We start from the raw sequence: 17932 nt of genomic DNA, 5'->3' as shown, positions 1-17932 counted from the left end.
ATCAAGAGAAGAAATAAAACCCTTTGGTAAGTTTCCATTCCAGTCGCTCAGTGTTAAAAATGCGATGTGTTACGGGGATTCCACCAAAATTCCAACAGAATTGTCATCTGTTTTTGTGTGAGTTGTTAACTTTTCTCATTCGAAGAAGCATCACCATTTATGAGTAATGGCCACATATCTCTTGGTGACTGGTTTAATTCTACTTCCTTTCTCACAATGTAATTTGCCAAACTCATCTCACAGCAGCTATTGAGGCAGAATTCCGAAATGGAGGGCCTCATTAAACAAGTTCAAAAATGGTTCAAATGGCTCTGAGCACTATGGGACTTAACATCTGTGGTCATCAGTCCCCTAGAACTTAGAACTACTTAAACCTAACTAACCTAAGGACATTACACACGTCCATGCCCGAGGCAGGATTCGAACCTGCGACCATAGCGGTCACGCGGTTCCAGACTGAAGCGCCTAGAACCGCACGGCCACACCGGCCGGCTCATTAAACAAGTAATTGGCAATCACAGAGCTCAATAGCTTACGAAAAACCTCGTAGTATCGGTTTGCAGTAACATAAAAGAAGAAATTTCATGTTTATTTTCACACTAGGAAGCTCTTGTTTCGCTAGCTGTCGATAACTCTTAAAAAATTACAGTCTCTGGAGTGAAATAAATAAAAAAAAGATGTATAAGTAGTGATAATCGCCATAGATAAGAAAGTTCCTTGTGTTCAATAATTGGCAAAACACTCTCCTCCTCGTGTGCTATCATTAGCCAAACTTTCGTTTCGATGTCTCTAGCGGTTTATGAGATATGAGAGATGTTGCGAGTATTTCATTCTCGCGGGCGTGAGATCGGAAACGAGCGCGCTACATGGGATAAGTTTTCTCGAGATCGGAGGCGGATATAGACCTCGTCCGAAGTCTACACAAAAATTCAGCATGTTAGCTAAATTACATACGCAGCAACATATGGTGTAATATGCACCAAACGAAAAATCATAGTGACCCCTAATTTTCGTTGCAAACTTTTTGAGTTTTGCGTAGTGTCTTACTAACATGTGTACATCACAATAACAATGGTCATTAGTGAGGTGATGGGCACTTCGCCACGAAGCTGACATATAACGCTACAAGTAAGCCAAAAATCATATATTTTTAGAGAATAGTTTCTGTAAAATCGTTTGAGAAATATAACGGGTTGCGCGCGATTCGGTTCAGTCAGTGCAGAGCGTTGCCAGTCGGCGTGTGCGAAGTATGGTGTACGCATCGCAATATGCGCTGGACCTGCACGACCCGTGCGGCACGTGCGTGTCGCGCTGTAGTGTCGTGTCACGTCACACGTGCTATACGCGTCTCAATTTGCGCCTAGCCTCACACAGCACAGCAACAGCTTGGAGATAGACAACACTTCCTCCTGACATTTCCGCATCTAACAGTGTTGCCAGAGTGTGCAGATGGCCGGACTCAGTGTTGTCAGTGGCGGTCGGTTTTATTGGCCACGTTAAGTGAACGACTCGGACCTAGTCACTGTGGCAGCCAGCCGGCGGTCAGTTTTTATGTCTAAGATTGTACGTAGTACAACAGTGCCACAGCACCATCTGAGAGGTGACAAAAAGGGCTATGGTTCTGTCAGGGTCATGGTAAGAGACTTAAATCGTCCCTGCACAGTGGGAGAGTGAGGGTCTCGTACCTTATCTTGAACAGCATTCTGTGGCAAACTTATGAACCCAGCGCCGGTAACATGCGGTGGATCATGGACGGCAGAATAGGAAGTATCTGCGTCACATGTGGAGTACGTGGCGCCAAATATGCATTTACGTATTGTGTCTATTGCAGAAGATCGAGTGCTCTTTAACGGTGATCTGGGAGCCCAGCTCGTAGCTGGGACAGTAGCCGCTGGCAGTTGCGGGAAATCGTGCGCCGCAGCTCACTTGCGAAATCGAGTCCTAAGCATCGGATAGTACCAGCTACACGCAATGAAGCAGTGCTGTCCGCAGAAAGCCCCGCACCTATAGCAATGGCACTCGATTTGCAGACGTTAAAGTAGCTACCAGAATCTTCGCCAAAGCCAGTGACTCCCTGATCTCAGCACCACTACGTCCATTGACATAACGAAACACTGCTGGGACCACGTCTCTCTAAAAGCTATATTAGTCACTGAGCCTCGTAACGCAAACGTTAAAGATAAGTACACTTGTTACTGTTGTGAAGTGCGGCATTCCTGGAGCCCAAAAATTAAATTTTCTCTCTCAGTTTCCCTTCTTAAATGATGATTATGCACTCTAAGTCATCGAAGTGGAAATGGAATGCCAGTTGAATTTAGCGGAGCAGGTCAGGACCACATGTGGAAGTAAATGCACCGTCACATGGTTGCCAAATATTTTCAACAATGTTGCCAATTCTTAGGCTAGGCGCAAATTGAGACGCGTATAGCGCGTGTGGCGCGACGCAGCGCAGCGCGCCTTTTTGTAACATCACAGGTCCAAATGGGACCGCGCAAATTGCGACGCGACGCGACTGGGACGCGACACGCGCCTGCGCCAGGTCGCGCGGCGTTGTGGTTGAGGCACAGTTTCTCGCGCCGCGCGTGCCTCGCTACCACCGTGGGAAATTTGAGGAGAAGAGCAGAAAAGTAGCCCGGCCATATGCCCACATTGGAACGGCGCATATCAGCAGTGGTAGTATTGCCAATATGATAAATTTTGCCTTACTGTGTACTGAATTTTATTGCCTTTGGGTAGTTTTCGTTTTTCGCCATTTAAACGCTCCAGCTTTCTTCGTTAGCATGTTATACTTTTCTGTTATTCATATCTGCAAAATTTTGTTTTGTTTTTCTTCTGTCAAGAAAAATGTATACTTCAGTAAATGATGAGCCATTGGCCACTGGAATTGCACCATATGCCTCCGCAATGTTTTCAGATCCCAAGAACGGACAGAGGATAGTGAATAAGGAAGCAAGGAATATTATAAAATCATGTGATTAAGAATCAAGGCAGGAAAGTAAAGCAAGGTCATATTCTCGCTGCCTAGTAAGCTAGCCTATCTGTACGATCTGTTACAAAAATTTAGAATGGGATAATCTCCACAGGTTTGTTCTTGTGGTAAAAAGCGTCCAAGATCTGAAGTGTAGAAGTTTCACTGTGATTACTCTGATATGGATGTAATAATGTAATACGGCACACTGTACTACATGCATGTGAACAACATATTTCCACTGCAAGCTAGCCGTGATGAGAAAAAGCATTTTAGTTGTTGCATGGACATTATCAGCATTAATAAACTAATTATACAACAACAGGCTACACAAATGAAGAAAATGGTCGGTATTATTACGAAAGTAGGAATATCCTAAAAGATTGTTATGATTAGATATATTTAATTTGTTGAAATGTGCTGCTGACAAAGGCAGATCTACTTTCATGACAATGTTTTTCGAACTCCATCTCACAAGGCACATATGGCTAGCTTGTGCGTTCCTGTCGCGCGCATTATCCATCGCTGCTGACAATACACTGACCATTGTGTTGTGCGACAGATCAATTGTTTATTTTTCTCAATAACAACTATTTTATTCGCGATCACGCATTGTCAGTTTGGCAAGCCCTAGGTGAGTAAACAGTATCTGGCATGTGCCTATCATTCCGCCTGAAGGAACGCTCGTCATTATTTTAATGCTGCTCAGATCAAGAGAAGGAATAAAATCCTTTAGTATGTTTCCATTCCCGTCGCTCGGTGTTAAAAATACGATGGGTTACGGGGATTCCACCAAAATTCCAACAGAATTGCCAATCTCTTTTTGTGTGAGTTGTTAACCTTTTCTCATTCGAAGAAGCATCACCATTTATGAGTAAAGGCCACATTTCTCTTGGTCACTGGCTTAATTGTACTTCCTTTGTCACAATGTAATTTGCCAAACTCATCTCACAGCAGCTATTGAGACAGAATTCCGAAACGGAGGACCTCATTAAACAAGTAATTGGCAATCACAGAGCTCAATAGCTTACGAAAAACCTCATAGTATCGATTTTCAGTAACATAAAAGAAGAAATTTCATGTTTATTTTTATACTAGGAAGGTCTTGTTTCGCTATCTGCCAATAACTCTTAAAAAATTACAGTCACTGGAGTGAAATAAATAAAAATAGAAGTATAAGTAGTGATATATCGCCATAGATAAGAAAGTTCCGTGTGTTTAATAATTGGCAAAACACTCTCCTCCTTGTGTGCTATCATTCGCCAAACTTTCGTTTCGATATCTCGAGCGGTTTGGGAGATACGAGAGATGTTGCGGGTATTTCATTCTCGCGGGCGTGAGATCTGAAGTGAGCGCGCTACATGGGATCCATTTTCTCGAGATCGGAGGCAGATACAGATCTCCTCCCAAGTCTAAACAAAAATCCAGCATGTTAGCTAAATTTCTTACGCAGCAACATATGGTGTAATACGCGCCAAACGAAAAATCATAGCGACCCCTAATTATCGTTGCAAACTTTTTGAGTTTTGCGTAGTGTCTTACTAAAATGTGTACATCACAATAAGAATGGTCATTAGCGAGATGATGTGCACTTCGTCACGAAGCTGACATACAACGCCACAAGTAAGGCAAAAATCATATATTTTCAGAGAATAGTTTCTGTAAAATCGTTTGAGAAAGATAAGAGGTTGCGCGCGCTTCGGTTCAGTCGGCGCAGAGCGTCGCCAGTCGGCGCGTGCGAAGTACGGTGTAAGCGTCGCAATATGCGCTGGACCCTCGCGACCCGTGCGCCACGTGCGTGTCGCGCCGTAGTGTCGTGTCACGTCACACGTGCTATACGCTTCTCAATTTGCGCCTAGCTTTAGATGTGCAAAATGCTTGTCGCTCTCGTCTTATACGGGCTCTCAGAGGGGAGGCGCGAGCCCGTTTGGTTTTTATGAAGGGTTACCTCCTGACAATTTCTAACGACGACTTTCAGGCTATCTATAGTTAAGACATTCATTTAGATTTAATCTAGAATTTCTCCGTTTTAAACTTTCCAACGTGGAAGGGAATTGTTAATGCTGGTGTTAAATAATTTCAGCGCAGGGATAACAAAGCTAGTGATATTGGTTTCCGCTCATGCAGCATTTAGCTTGTGAAATATTGAGATTTTTAATTTTCCCCCACGATTACTGTTTCTCCAAAATCAAACAAATAAACACTCGCTTTGATAGTCTGCAACGAAACTTACTTCAATCGAAGAAACGTAATTGGAAATCAACCTTCCCACACACGTCACGAAACAGTAAACTGTCAAATACTTTGCACCTCGAAATCGATGGTATCCATGTGCAGTGTTGTGCCGCATAGAAACAGAATTTCATCATTACTACGAGAATGCTGAAGCATGTTGGTGGGGACGGAATCAAGAATAAACGCATTTCACAATTTCACTAATTATTCAATGCCATGCAGTAATCATTTCATTCGAGGACTCAGAAGAGTAGAAACTGAAAGTTATGTTCATTAACACAGAAAGCAAACTGTTTCATGCTCAGTTGCTAGCAACACTGTCTGAGAGAAAACTGTAGGACCTGGAAGTTCCACTAACTGACTTTCCCTGTCACCTGTTACTGTGTGTCTTGCTGGAATAACATTTGATTTTGCTGTTCGTGTATCTATAGTATAGTCCACGAACCTCATATGTTCAGTCCATGGCAATGATTTTTACCTGTTCACACACTGACCAGTAATACCTTCCGCAAAATTTTTATGTTTTCGTGTACGCATCTCTTACATTTTTTCACTTCGTTTCCACGGTCTCAGCTACAAAGAAAAACTGTATCGGTAATGTCTTTTTTTAGAGTATACAAAAAATTAACGACAGGGGGAGGTGTTGTTTGGTTCTCTAACTTTAAAGGTGTTCATTTATTCAATATGCTACTGTAGAACTCTAAGAAACTGCCCCGTTATAAGATTGTAGAATCCATGTCCTCATGGCTACGACATGTCTGTACTCCTACTTGGCAACAACAGACACAAGCAGGACAGTTGCTTTTCCATTTCACGTATAACATTCAGGACGTTTGTAACTGTTAACATCAAACGAAGATGCCTCTTATGATATACCGCAGCTCCTACTCAAATACAAACTTCAATTTTTCTGCATTGTCCTCTAGTATTGAACATTCATCCAGTGAAATTTATAAATCATTCTTACTATATTTTATTTTCGTTATTATAAAATGTTGTCTTTGCACTTACTTGTCAATTACAGGCACAAGCAGGAGAGTTTCTCTCTCATTTCACGCGTAGCATTCTTTTGTTTACAAGACGGCAAAGGAAGTGTGCATTGAAATTTGGAATAGTTTGCACAACTACATAAAAAATTACAACACTGAAGCTGGCGAGTCTGTTGTAGCCATGGAGACATGCACTCTACAATCTCGTGACGGGACAGTTTCTTAGCGTACTAAACCATCACATTTCAATAACTGAACACCTTTAGAGGGAATAGAATTAAACGACACCTCTGTGGAACTGTACCAAGATCCAGTTTATAATTTTGTGTTATCCACACATAATTTACTGACTGCAAATGTTAAACATTTGGAAATATTTGAAACGTTGGTAAAACTGTATCACAGTTATTTATCATAAGATCGGAAGTATTGCTTTAATTTCAACTATGTTACTATTGTATGGAATAACATCTTGAGATATTAGTGTTAGAAACAAGCATGGAAATTACTCATTTAAACATCAGGAATAAAACGTGGCACTAGACAGTAAGTTTTCGCTTAAATGAGACACATAACTGGCTTACATGAAGTCCTATTTCAACAAGTATGACCTTTCTTTATCTTTCGAATTTCTGCTTATTGTTTCCATTTTTATCGCACAGTTGCGTACGTACTTGCAGTAAGTTATAGCTAGAGGTCTGCGCGGATGCGGATATCCGTGGATATATCCGCGAATATCCGCGGTATTTGTTACTTGGCGGATAAAATCGCGACCGGCGCGGATATCCGTGGGTCATCTGCGGATAATGAGCAAGGCATCTGCCCAGTGCGTATGTTGCAATGTTAGTTGAAAACTTCAAGTCTGTTGATATTCTTGGAATCTTGCTGGGCCCGGGAAGAGCGGATGTCTGTTGTCCTCAGCCCCTGGCTGCGACCGACGTAGCTGTACCCAAGAGACCTGCGCCTAATTCGTGTCTTTTGTGTGGCCTGTGAAGTGCTCTCTGGGTGGCAATCCTGCCCACTGTCTACCAGACAGGTGCCCGTTGCAACTTTCCTCTGCCTTCAGTTAGCGCTTTGTAGTGACCGAGTGACAACGTGCATCGTAGCAAATATCAGTGAGAGTTCTTTCTTCAAATGAACACCATATCGATGGATACAATTTCGTGTAAGGTGAGAGAAGGTGATTTTACACTAGTATAGGAAAACAAATTGAAATCGCCAATTTGAAAAAAATTCGGATACGTGTTTGATGGCAACGAAAAGATAAAAGATATAGTGGCTTGTTTTGCATGTAAAACAGTATATTCCTACACTTGACACAAAAGTGGAACTTCAAATTTGCTAAAATATTCGTGTGAGGCTGGACAAGGTAGCATAATTACTTATTAAAATACCAAGAGTGACGTGATAGTTCCTGAAATTTCGCCAAATTTGAAGACAGCCGCGACAGAAAAACTTATGAATCTTGTCAGCAAAGACATTTTACCATTCGAAGTTGCGCGTGGATCTGGGTTTCTCGAGATGGCACAGTTTCTTATTGATGTGGGGGCCTTGTACGGTGCTACCTCATCCAACCACTGTAGCCAGAAATTTGAAGGAAACGGCCGATCGTCTGTGTGAAACTGTCTCCGCAGAAGTGAAGAATATATTCAGAGATATAGGTGGAGCACTAACTGTTGATTTATGGACTGATTCGTACCGTAAAATAAACTATATGGGAGTGACTGCACATTGGGTTAATTATGAAGAAGTGAAACTTGAGGATCGAGCATTGTGCACCAGAAATTTTGAGAGTAAACAGGAGAAAACATTAAACTTGAATTAATTAAGATACTACGGTCGTTCGATTTATTCAGTGCTGTGAATAACATCGTGTTCGTTACGGATAGAGGTCCAAATATTGTGGCAGCACTTCGCCAATACAAGAGGCTCTTGTGCTCAGCGCACATTCTTAATACTGTGCTGGAGCACACGACTCGAGGAGACGCGAATGATGAGAAAAGTGAGGTGCAGCGACTAATAAATTCCTGTCCATCTATCACAACTTTCTTTAAAAGATCTGGTCTTCAGAATTGCCTTCAGAAGTCATTGAAAGGAGATATAGACACATGGTGGAACAATGAATTGGATATGTTTGAGTCTATTAATTCGCAATGGTTTGAAGTTCTGTCAATTTAGTCAGAGAAAAATCAAGATAATTTGATTGATTCTATAGACAAGAGGATGTTGGAAGATATAATAACCTCTCTGACACCATTTAAAATAGCTTCTTGTGATCTCGAAGCCTCCAAAACCCCTACGCTTTATTTATGTGTGTTGTGGAAGTTAAAACTTCTCTCCTTCCTTGAAAAAAATGATGGCGGCACGACAGACCATTTCTGATAGATTTAAAGAGTACAGCCAAATCTATTTTAATCAGCAAATGGGACATAACAGCAACCCATAAACGTGCAACGTTTTTGAATCCAAAATATAAAAACCTAAAATTTCTTAGCAGTGGCGAAAAAGATGAAGTTGTAAAGGCAGCGAAAAATTATGTTGCGAGAAATTGTCCACAGTTAAAAGATAAGGAGGAAACAACATCTGGAATTCTTGCAAAAAAACAGAAGTCTGACGTAGTTTTTAATGAATTTGAAGATTCCTCAGAAGATGAAACGACGAGAGATCTTGACTTTGCGTCAGATGAAATTCTCAGATATACGAATGATAACGTCCAATTTTCGGAAGGCATCGACCTGATAACTTGGTGGCATGGACGTGAAAACGTCTATCCGCGTCTTTCCAAACTCGCATACTTCGTGCACTGCATTCCAGCGTTCAGCGCGCCATCTGAGAGAAGCTTCTCTACGGCGGGACAAATAATGCAGGAGCGACGCACGTCTTTGAAGCCACAGACGATTGATGACATCATGTTCCTGCATAGTAATCTTCCAAAGTAAAAAGGTACTTGTACAGCTTCTCTTACTTCACTGTATATTTTGGGCTTATCTGAATTAGTTACAATTTTTTTTTCATCTGATTCTTTCTTTTACAGAATTTGAATCAGAAGCAAGCAGAAGATGAAAATTGTTGATTTATGGACTGATTCGTACCGTAAATTTAAAGAGCTCAATTTTAAGTTTTTACTCTTCGCAACAAGAACATTCAACAGCTAACACGTCAGTATTATTAAACTAGGTAATGATGATCTCATAAGTGCCTACCTAAATTTTAGCGTGCACTACAGTAACATTTGCCGCCGCCGAGCATTGTCGCTCTTTGTGAACAGTGAAACAGCCCGGCCGAAGCGGTGGCACGGCGGGCCTTGTAATTAAATACAAGTGGGACTTCAAACTACGGCTCACGACCACCAACAAGCTGTGACTGCGATAGCCCGTGAAAGATTATTCTGATCACATTGAAAACTTACAAAATATTCAAATCATCCAAAATAATAATGTGTCTTTTAATTTACCAGCCAATTAGTAAAGATAAGGGCAGAAATTCGTAACAAAATTGAACATTTGAACTGTAACTCGGTATTGCTTAACGGGGAACAGTGCCTAACATTTGACGTTATGGGACAGTGGTTTTTATACAGACATCTTGAAATCGTTTGCAGTTCCATTAAACTCCGAAAAAAAATTATTTTTTAACATTGAAAGTGTTAACTGCGAAATCTACTGCAAATTTTGTCTTCGTAATTTAGACCAATGTTGAGGATGTTTTAAAGTGCGAAAAACTTTGTTTGGTTGATAATGAAACAGACATTTCATTTTTCGCTAGGTCTTAATTCGATAAATCAACCAAAAGGTGAGGTATGAGATTTCAATCGTATTTTTAGTTAAAGCTAAATGGACTCCTAATTTCTATAACCACTGATTTTGCTGTCAGTCTTCGGAAGACGAGTTATTTCTTCCAGACAACGTCAGTTATTGCTGGCAGTTTAACTTTTTCACAGGTGCGCCAGCGTTTTGCAGTGTAGGCCTAATACTGTAAATAGTTTCACCTGGAAATGACGAGGACTGAACGCGTAAGCTATAATATAATCATCAGCTGACATGCATCGGTAAATGATGCAATGTGCTAGTAACAGTTTAAAACCATCGCCATTTTCAGCTGCCTTGGCACAAGAGCAGCGAAATATAATTGTTTCTATACACGTATTTTCATCATTTAATACTGTTGCATTGAATTTTATTTTTTTAAATAGCGTTTCCAGTCTCACGAGATCCGAGCCGCTACTGTGTGTGCTCCGGAGCGCCAATGCTTTCCTGTTTGGAATGGTCTGCTTTAGAGTAGGTATAGAGCATTTCCTGTGTTTTAAGAAGTCAAAAGTAGTTAAGTTGTCGCAGAAATCGCACCTTAACAATAACTATGTCATTACATACCATAATTCTAAGTACTACTGTCTACTACTATTAACTACTCATTCAAAACTTAAATATATGCGGATGCGGATAAGGAACTTCCGGATGCGGATTAATTGCTGCGGATGCGGTAGCGGATTAGGACCTTGCGGATGCGGATTGTTCGTATTATACTAGAACTGAAATGTGATTACATTTTCACGCAATTTGAGTCCATAGAACCTGAGAAATCAGTACCCAGAACAACCACCTCTGGCAGTAATAACGGTCTTGATACTCCTGGGCACTGAGTCAAACAGAACTTGGATGGCGTGTACAGGTACAGCTGCCCATGCAGCTTCAACACGATACCACAGTTCATCAAGAGTAGTGACTGGCGTATTACGACGAGCCAGTTGCTCGGCCAACATTGACCAGACGTTTTTAATTGGTGAGAGATCTGGAGAATGTGCTGGCCAGGGCAGCAGTAGAACATTCTCTGTATACAGAAAGGCTCGTACAGGACCTGCAACATGCGGTCGTGCGTTACCCTGCTGAAATGAAGGGTTTCGCAGGGATAGAACTGAGGGTAGAGCCACGGGTCGTAACAAATCTGAAATGTAACGTCCACTGTTCAAAGTGCCGTCAATGTGAACAAGAGGTGACCGAGACATGTAACCAATAGCACCCCATACCATCACGCCGGGTGATACGCCAGTATGGCGATGTCGAATGTGCGTTCACCGCGATGTCGCCAAACACGATCCGACCATCATGATGCTGTAAACAGAACCTGGATTCATCCGAAAAATTGACGTTTTGCTATTCGTGCACACAGGTTCGTCGTTGAGTACACCATCGCAGGCGCTCCTGTCTGTGATGCAGCGTCATGGGTAACCGCAGCCATGGTCTCCGAGCTGGTAGTCCATGCTGCTGCAAACGTCGTCGAACTGTTCGTACAGATGGTTGTTGTCTTGCAAACGTCCCCATCTGTTGACTCAGGGATCGAGACGTGGCTGCAAGATCCTTTACAGTCATGCGTATAAGATGCCTGTCATCTCGACTGCTAGTGATACGAGGCCGTTGGGATCCAGCACGGTGTTCCGTGTTACCCTCCTGAACCCACCGATTCCATATTCTGCTAACAGTCATTGGATCTTGACCAACGCGAGCAGCAATGTCGTGATACGATAAACCGCAATCGCGATAGGCTACAATCCGACCTTTATCAAAGTCGGGAACGTGATGGTACGCATTTCTCCTCCTTACACGAGGCATCAAAACAACGTTCCACCAGGCAACGCCGGTCAACTACTGTTTGTGTATGAGAAATCGGTTGCAAACTTTCCTCATGTCAGCACGTTGTAGGTGTCGCCACCGGCGCCAACCTTGTGTGAATGCTCTGAAAAGCTAATCATTAGCATATCACAGCATCTTCTTCCTATCGCTTAAATTTCGCGTCTGTAGCACGTCATCTTCGGGATGTAGCAATTTTAATGGCCAGTAGTGTAGATATCCCCGGTGTAGCGAAGCAGCTTGAATCAAAGCCTCATGTCCAGACAGTATACCAGTGAGGTTCCTTTCAGAGTATGCTGATACAATAGCTCCATATTTAGCAATCGTATACAGTTGCTCGCTGGACGAAAGATCCGTACCTAAAGACTGGAAAGTTGCACAGGTCTCACCAATACTCAAGATAGGAAATAGGAGTAATACGCTGATTTCCAGACCCGCATCACTAACGTCGATCTGCAGTAGGATTTTGGTACTCATACTGTGTTCGAACATTATGAAATATCTCAAAGATTACAATTTATTGACAAATAGCCAACACTTAGTCAGATTATATCTTTTTCTTTTTTTCAAACACAAATAGCTCTTTATTCACATGAAGTAATGAGTTCTATCGACAGGGGATCTCAAATTGATTCCAAATATTAAGATTTGCATAAGGATTTTTACACTGCTCCTTACAAGTGACTTCTAATCAAATTTTCAAATGTGTGTGAATTCCACATAAACACAACCCGACCCACACCTTTATGGAGCCAGTTTAAGTAGTGTGTAAGTCTAGGGACCAATGAGCTCAGCAGTTTGGCCCCTTACAGCAAAGGCATTCTCATGAAATTTTAGTCGCCAACTTTCTCCTCCGAACGCGGAAATATTTGGTTGGTGCCCATGTATTTAGGGAGAAATGATCGTTGTAGTAATATAAGAGAAATCAGAGCTCGCGCGGAATAATACGAGTAGAAGTGTTCGTTTTTGGCACGCGCTGTTCGAGAGTGGAACGGTAAGGAAATAGCTTGAAGGTGTTCGATGAAACCTCTGCCAGGCACTAAATTGTGAATTACAGAGTAGTCATGTAGATGTAGCTGCAGATGTTGATGGGTCTCGGAGATGTAGTTGACTTTGCCGCCATACTGTACACGCACTTAACTGTGGGCTTGACAAGCATGCAAGATCAGCCACTTTGTGCAAATGTTCTCTACCATCTGTAAGATAATATTGCGCAAGCATCCAGACAGTTGAAGCTGTTTCAGGCCCGGTCAATTTTCAGTTATGCGAGATTATGCAACCATACAACCGTTCAAATGCTTGAGTATGCGTACCGGTGATGTACAGGCTTGTACAAGCAAACAACGGTTGTAAAGTAATCTTCGTAGCGGCGCTATATTGAGCAGTATGAAGGAAGTCAACTGTGAATTGCTGGAAAATTTATTAGAATATATACAAGCCAGTCGTACTTAAATCGAAATCCGATCACGATAAGACAAAGACGGATGTTGCATACATTGTATTTTCAATTAAATACAAAGCACTTAACCTGTCACAGACAGAAATTGAAGAGATGAGTTCTTCCAGGGTCAACTGTTGTTGTGGTCATCAATCTTTAGACTGACCAGATATAACTACTGCAGCCTACATCCATTTGAACCTGCTTAATGTATTCATGCTTTGGCCTCCCTCTACGATTCTACCCTCCACACTTCCCTCCATCCAAAATTGAAGATTTCTTGATGCCTCAGGATGTGTACTACCAACCGATTACTTCTTTAGTCAAATTATGGCATAAAATATTTTTACCCCAAATTTGAATCATTATCTCCTTATTAATTACTAGATCTACCCATCTAATTATAAATATTCTTCTACAGCACATTTCGAAAGCTTCTGTTCTCTTATTGTAAAAACTGCTTATCGTCCACGTTTCGCTTCCGTGTAAGGCTACACTTCGGACGAATATCTGCAGAATAGGTTTCCTAAGGCCTAAATTTATGTTGGATGTTAACAAATTCTTCTTTTTCAGAAAAGGTTTTCTTTCTATAGCCAGTCTAATTTTATACACTCTCTCCTTCGGCCGTCACCAGTTATTACGCTGCCCATAACCCAGCTACTGTTTTTAGTGTTTCTTTTCCTAATGTAATTCCTTCAGCATCACCTGTTTTAAATCTAAGAATTACATTTGTTGTAATTTAGCTGTTGTTCATCAAATAACCTCTTTTCAAAACGCTTTCTATGCCGTTCAACAGCTTCTTTGCTGTCTCTAACAGAAGTGCAGTGTCAACGGCACACCTGAAACTTTTAATTTATTCTCCGTGTACTTTAATTCCCTTTCCAAATTTTTCCTTGGTTAGCAACTTCTCCCTCAATGTACAGACTGAATAACATCGAGAATGGGCAATAACTCTGTCTCACTTACTGCTCAGTCACTGATTCTCTTTCATGTATTCCAACGTTTATAACTTCAGTCTGGTTTCTCTAAAAATTGCAAATAATCTTTTGTCCACTGTATTATATCCCTTCAACCTTCAAAATTTCAAAGAACCAAATACACGAAGGGAAAAGTGGAAGCTGTTTCCTAAACTGGAGCGGGAGGGGATGATTTACGTATGCCAACACTCGCATATTACAGGTGTGTAAAGATGTGTATATAATCACAATGAAATTTTAAACTATGCTTCCGTCCTTGCAGAAACTAATAATGAATTAAAGAGGGTCCACCTTCTTGTAAGAGCACAGCATTTGTTTTGTTTAATCTCCAAACATGTTTCACAAGTTGTGGCCTCTTTAGTGGGTTTTCTCTTTTACTGTTTCTTTTTTTACATTTTCTGCCCTATGGCTGCTAACAGAAATTAGATTTGAGTTGTTTTCAAAGGGAAATATCGCAGCATTTATCTTTATCGAATAAGACAAACGATGAAATATTAAAAAAGCGAATGTTCGGGCAGGGATATGAATTTCGCTTCTCACGAACTCCTAGTGCAAGTCCACTGATCTAAACGAATGCTGACTAATGTACAGCTAACGGCTTCCTTTAATTTAAGAGCTGTCCTTTCATTATTTCATCCTTCTAAAATCTGTAGTAGTGCTTGTAATGAACCACCTGCAGACAGTATATCGAGACTTCTCACGTCTCTCTCTCTCTCTCTCTCTCTCTCTCTCTCTCTCTCTCTCTCTCTACTCCTGTTGCATAAAAAAAAACTGACCTAGAAACATAGAAACATGAAAGGAGCAAATAAGAAAGTGTAAGTTGGACCTACCCAGTTGATTACATTATTCATGAACTTTATTAAAGTAAAAGAAATCAGAGCTTTGAAATATGCAACGCACCACGTCATTCAAATCTTTTTTTTTAAATTTCTGTCTGTCCCGAAAAGTGATACTAATATAGCTAGTGATGTACATTTCTGCTATTAACATATTATTCACAATGCACACTGTGATTTCCAAGGCTTTCTCCGTTACGCAAACCCGATTAAACGGCTATGAGCCTCAGGCACATGCCACCTAATTAAATTCGCCGGCAAAGGGCGCAGATGTCGTGGGGTTATCCGCAGCAGAGCTGCTGTTAAGTAACACTCTTTCGACATCAGAGCAACATATAGAGTTGAACACAGGAGTTTTAACATTAGCCTGGCAATAATAGTTTTATTTTTTCTTTCTTCCACTCGCTCTTGTTGACTTTAACAGATAGTGTTTCTGAAGAGTTTAAAACCAGCTTGTTATTGAGATTGTTATGGACAGCTTTTACTTCTGTTGGGTAAATACTTGTTTCACATGAAGATGCTGTGAGTCTTGTTGGTATAAAAGGACAAGTACTCCTAAGGTAACAGAGCTACTGCCTACAATCAAACTCGGAAGGACTGCGTAAGTATAAAGCTTCCTTCAACAACATTTTCGAAAAGTAATATCACAGACAGTCGAGAAGTAATCAGAATTGGAATATTATGGCGTAAGAACATCCAATACTGTAGCAGTATTACATATCTTTACAATTCTCTAGAAATTATGCGTACAAATAACGAGAATGATCTGCGGTGATACGAAGTCACTTGTTAAGATTCGTTGCTCCCACGACCTACAAAATATTGCTGTTAGATGGAGAACGAGATAGTTCAGATTAAGTTCTCGAATGAAATTTTAAAAACTTTCAAGAGGAATCGTTGGACAGGTGCTCTTAAATACAAGCCTATATCTCTGACGTCAATCTGTTGGAAAAAATATGGGACGTGTTTTATGCTCGCATATTATGACGTCTTTGGAGGAAAAAAAAAACCGTAGGAATCGGTATGGATTCCGCAAATAGTGATCTTGTGAAACTCATGTCTGCTCGTCCAGGAGATATAAAGGGTCGTGGAAACAGTGGCAAATTTGACGCTGTGTTCCGTGATTTCTGGAAGGCATTCTATACTGTTACCAACTGCCGCTTAGCGAGCAAAGTACGACCTCTCGCAACATCGGACCAGCTTTGAGACTGACTTCAGGACTTCCTGCTAAGTAGAACTCAACATATCACTAGACGAAATCGTCAGATGTAAAAGTAACTTCGGGAGAACCCAAAGGGAGTGTTATAACGCTATATAGCAAAAATCCAAGCGAGAAAACAGTAACAAAATGCAGAAAACCAGTGGTGAATCGACGCTTGGTGCAGAATCTGACAGTTGACCCTCAATATGAATAAATGTAACATATTGCGCATAAATAGACGCTGATAGACAACACTACTGGTGCTCAGTCGCTAGAAACAGTATCAGCCATTTAACCAAGAGTGCAAGTAGGATCTAGCAGCAGCGAGAGGACGCTCACATGGTGGCTGGTTCAGTCACTGCATTAGCTTAGTTTTGATTCCATTGTTTTATCTATTAAATTTTTTCTATGTATAACTGTAGGGTGTTTGTGGTAGGACCTGGTGGTGTCGTGGTACAGGGAGTGCTTTGAACGGAGAGGTCGCGTCATCTAATCCCAGTCAGACCACAGAAATTTTCAGTCTGCCTTTCATCTAGCCGTCACCTCTCAACGATGTGAGGGGTCAAATGGTTCAAATGGCTCTGAGCACTATGGGACTTAACTGCTGAGGTCATCAGTCTCCTAGAACTTAGAACTACTTAAACCTAAATAACCTAAGGACATCACATACATCCATGCCCGAGGCAGCATTCGAACCTGGGACCGTAGCGGTCGCGCGGTTCGAGACTGTAGCGCCTAGAACCGTGTGAGGAGTCGCTAGGAATGACACGTGGTTGGAATTCCACGTTAAAATTTAGGTTCACTTTCCCCGGCTGAATAACTGGCTGAATTAGGGACTCATCAACAAAAGCAAAACGAGGATGATGGAATATAGCCGTATTAAATCGGGTGATGCTGAGGGAATCAGGTTAGGAAATGAGACACTTAAAGTAGTAAATGAGTTTTGCTATTTGGGGAGCAAAATAACTGATGATGGTCGAAGTAGAGAGGGTATAAAATGTAGATTGGCAATGATAAGGAAAGCGTTTCTGAAGAGGACAAATTTGTTAACATCGAGTATAGGTTTTAAGTGCCAGTAAGGCGTTTCTGAAAGTATTTGTATGGAGTGTAGCCATGTATGGAAGTGAAACGTGGACGATAAATACTTTAGACAAGAAGAGAATAGAGGCTTCCGAAATGTGGTGCTACAGAAGAATGCTGAAGATCAGATGGGTAGATCACATAACTAATGAGGAGCTATTGAATAGAATTGGGGAGAAGAGAAATTTGTGGCACAACTTTACTAGAAAAGGAATCGGTTGGTAGGACATGTTCTGAGGCATCAAGGGATCACCAATTTAGTATTGGAGGGCAGCGTGGAGGGTAAAAATCGTAGAGGAAGACCAAGAGATGAATACACTAAGCAGATTCAGAAAGATGTAGGTTGCAGTATGTACAGGGGGATGAAGAAGCTTGCACAGGATAGAGCAGCATGGAAAGCTGCATCAAAGCAGTCTCTGGACTGAAGACCACAACAACAACAGGAGCTCACCAGTCGCTAAAGTGGTGTACATTTGAAAGATTTGCACCTGGCCATTGAGCCACTTATTTTATTACTGTTATAGGATGTTTGCTGTTGCGTTTCATGCCATGAGTTTTACATTTTCTGCACAATTATTTATATT

The sequence above is a fragment of the Schistocerca piceifrons genome, chromosome X (assembly GCF_021461385.2).
Source record: "Schistocerca piceifrons isolate TAMUIC-IGC-003096 chromosome X, iqSchPice1.1, whole genome shotgun sequence".
Taxonomy (NCBI): Eukaryota; Metazoa; Arthropoda; class Insecta; order Orthoptera; family Acrididae; genus Schistocerca; species Schistocerca piceifrons.
The sequence above is the reverse complement of the archived record's forward strand: the minus strand, read 5'-3'. Positions refer to the sequence as shown.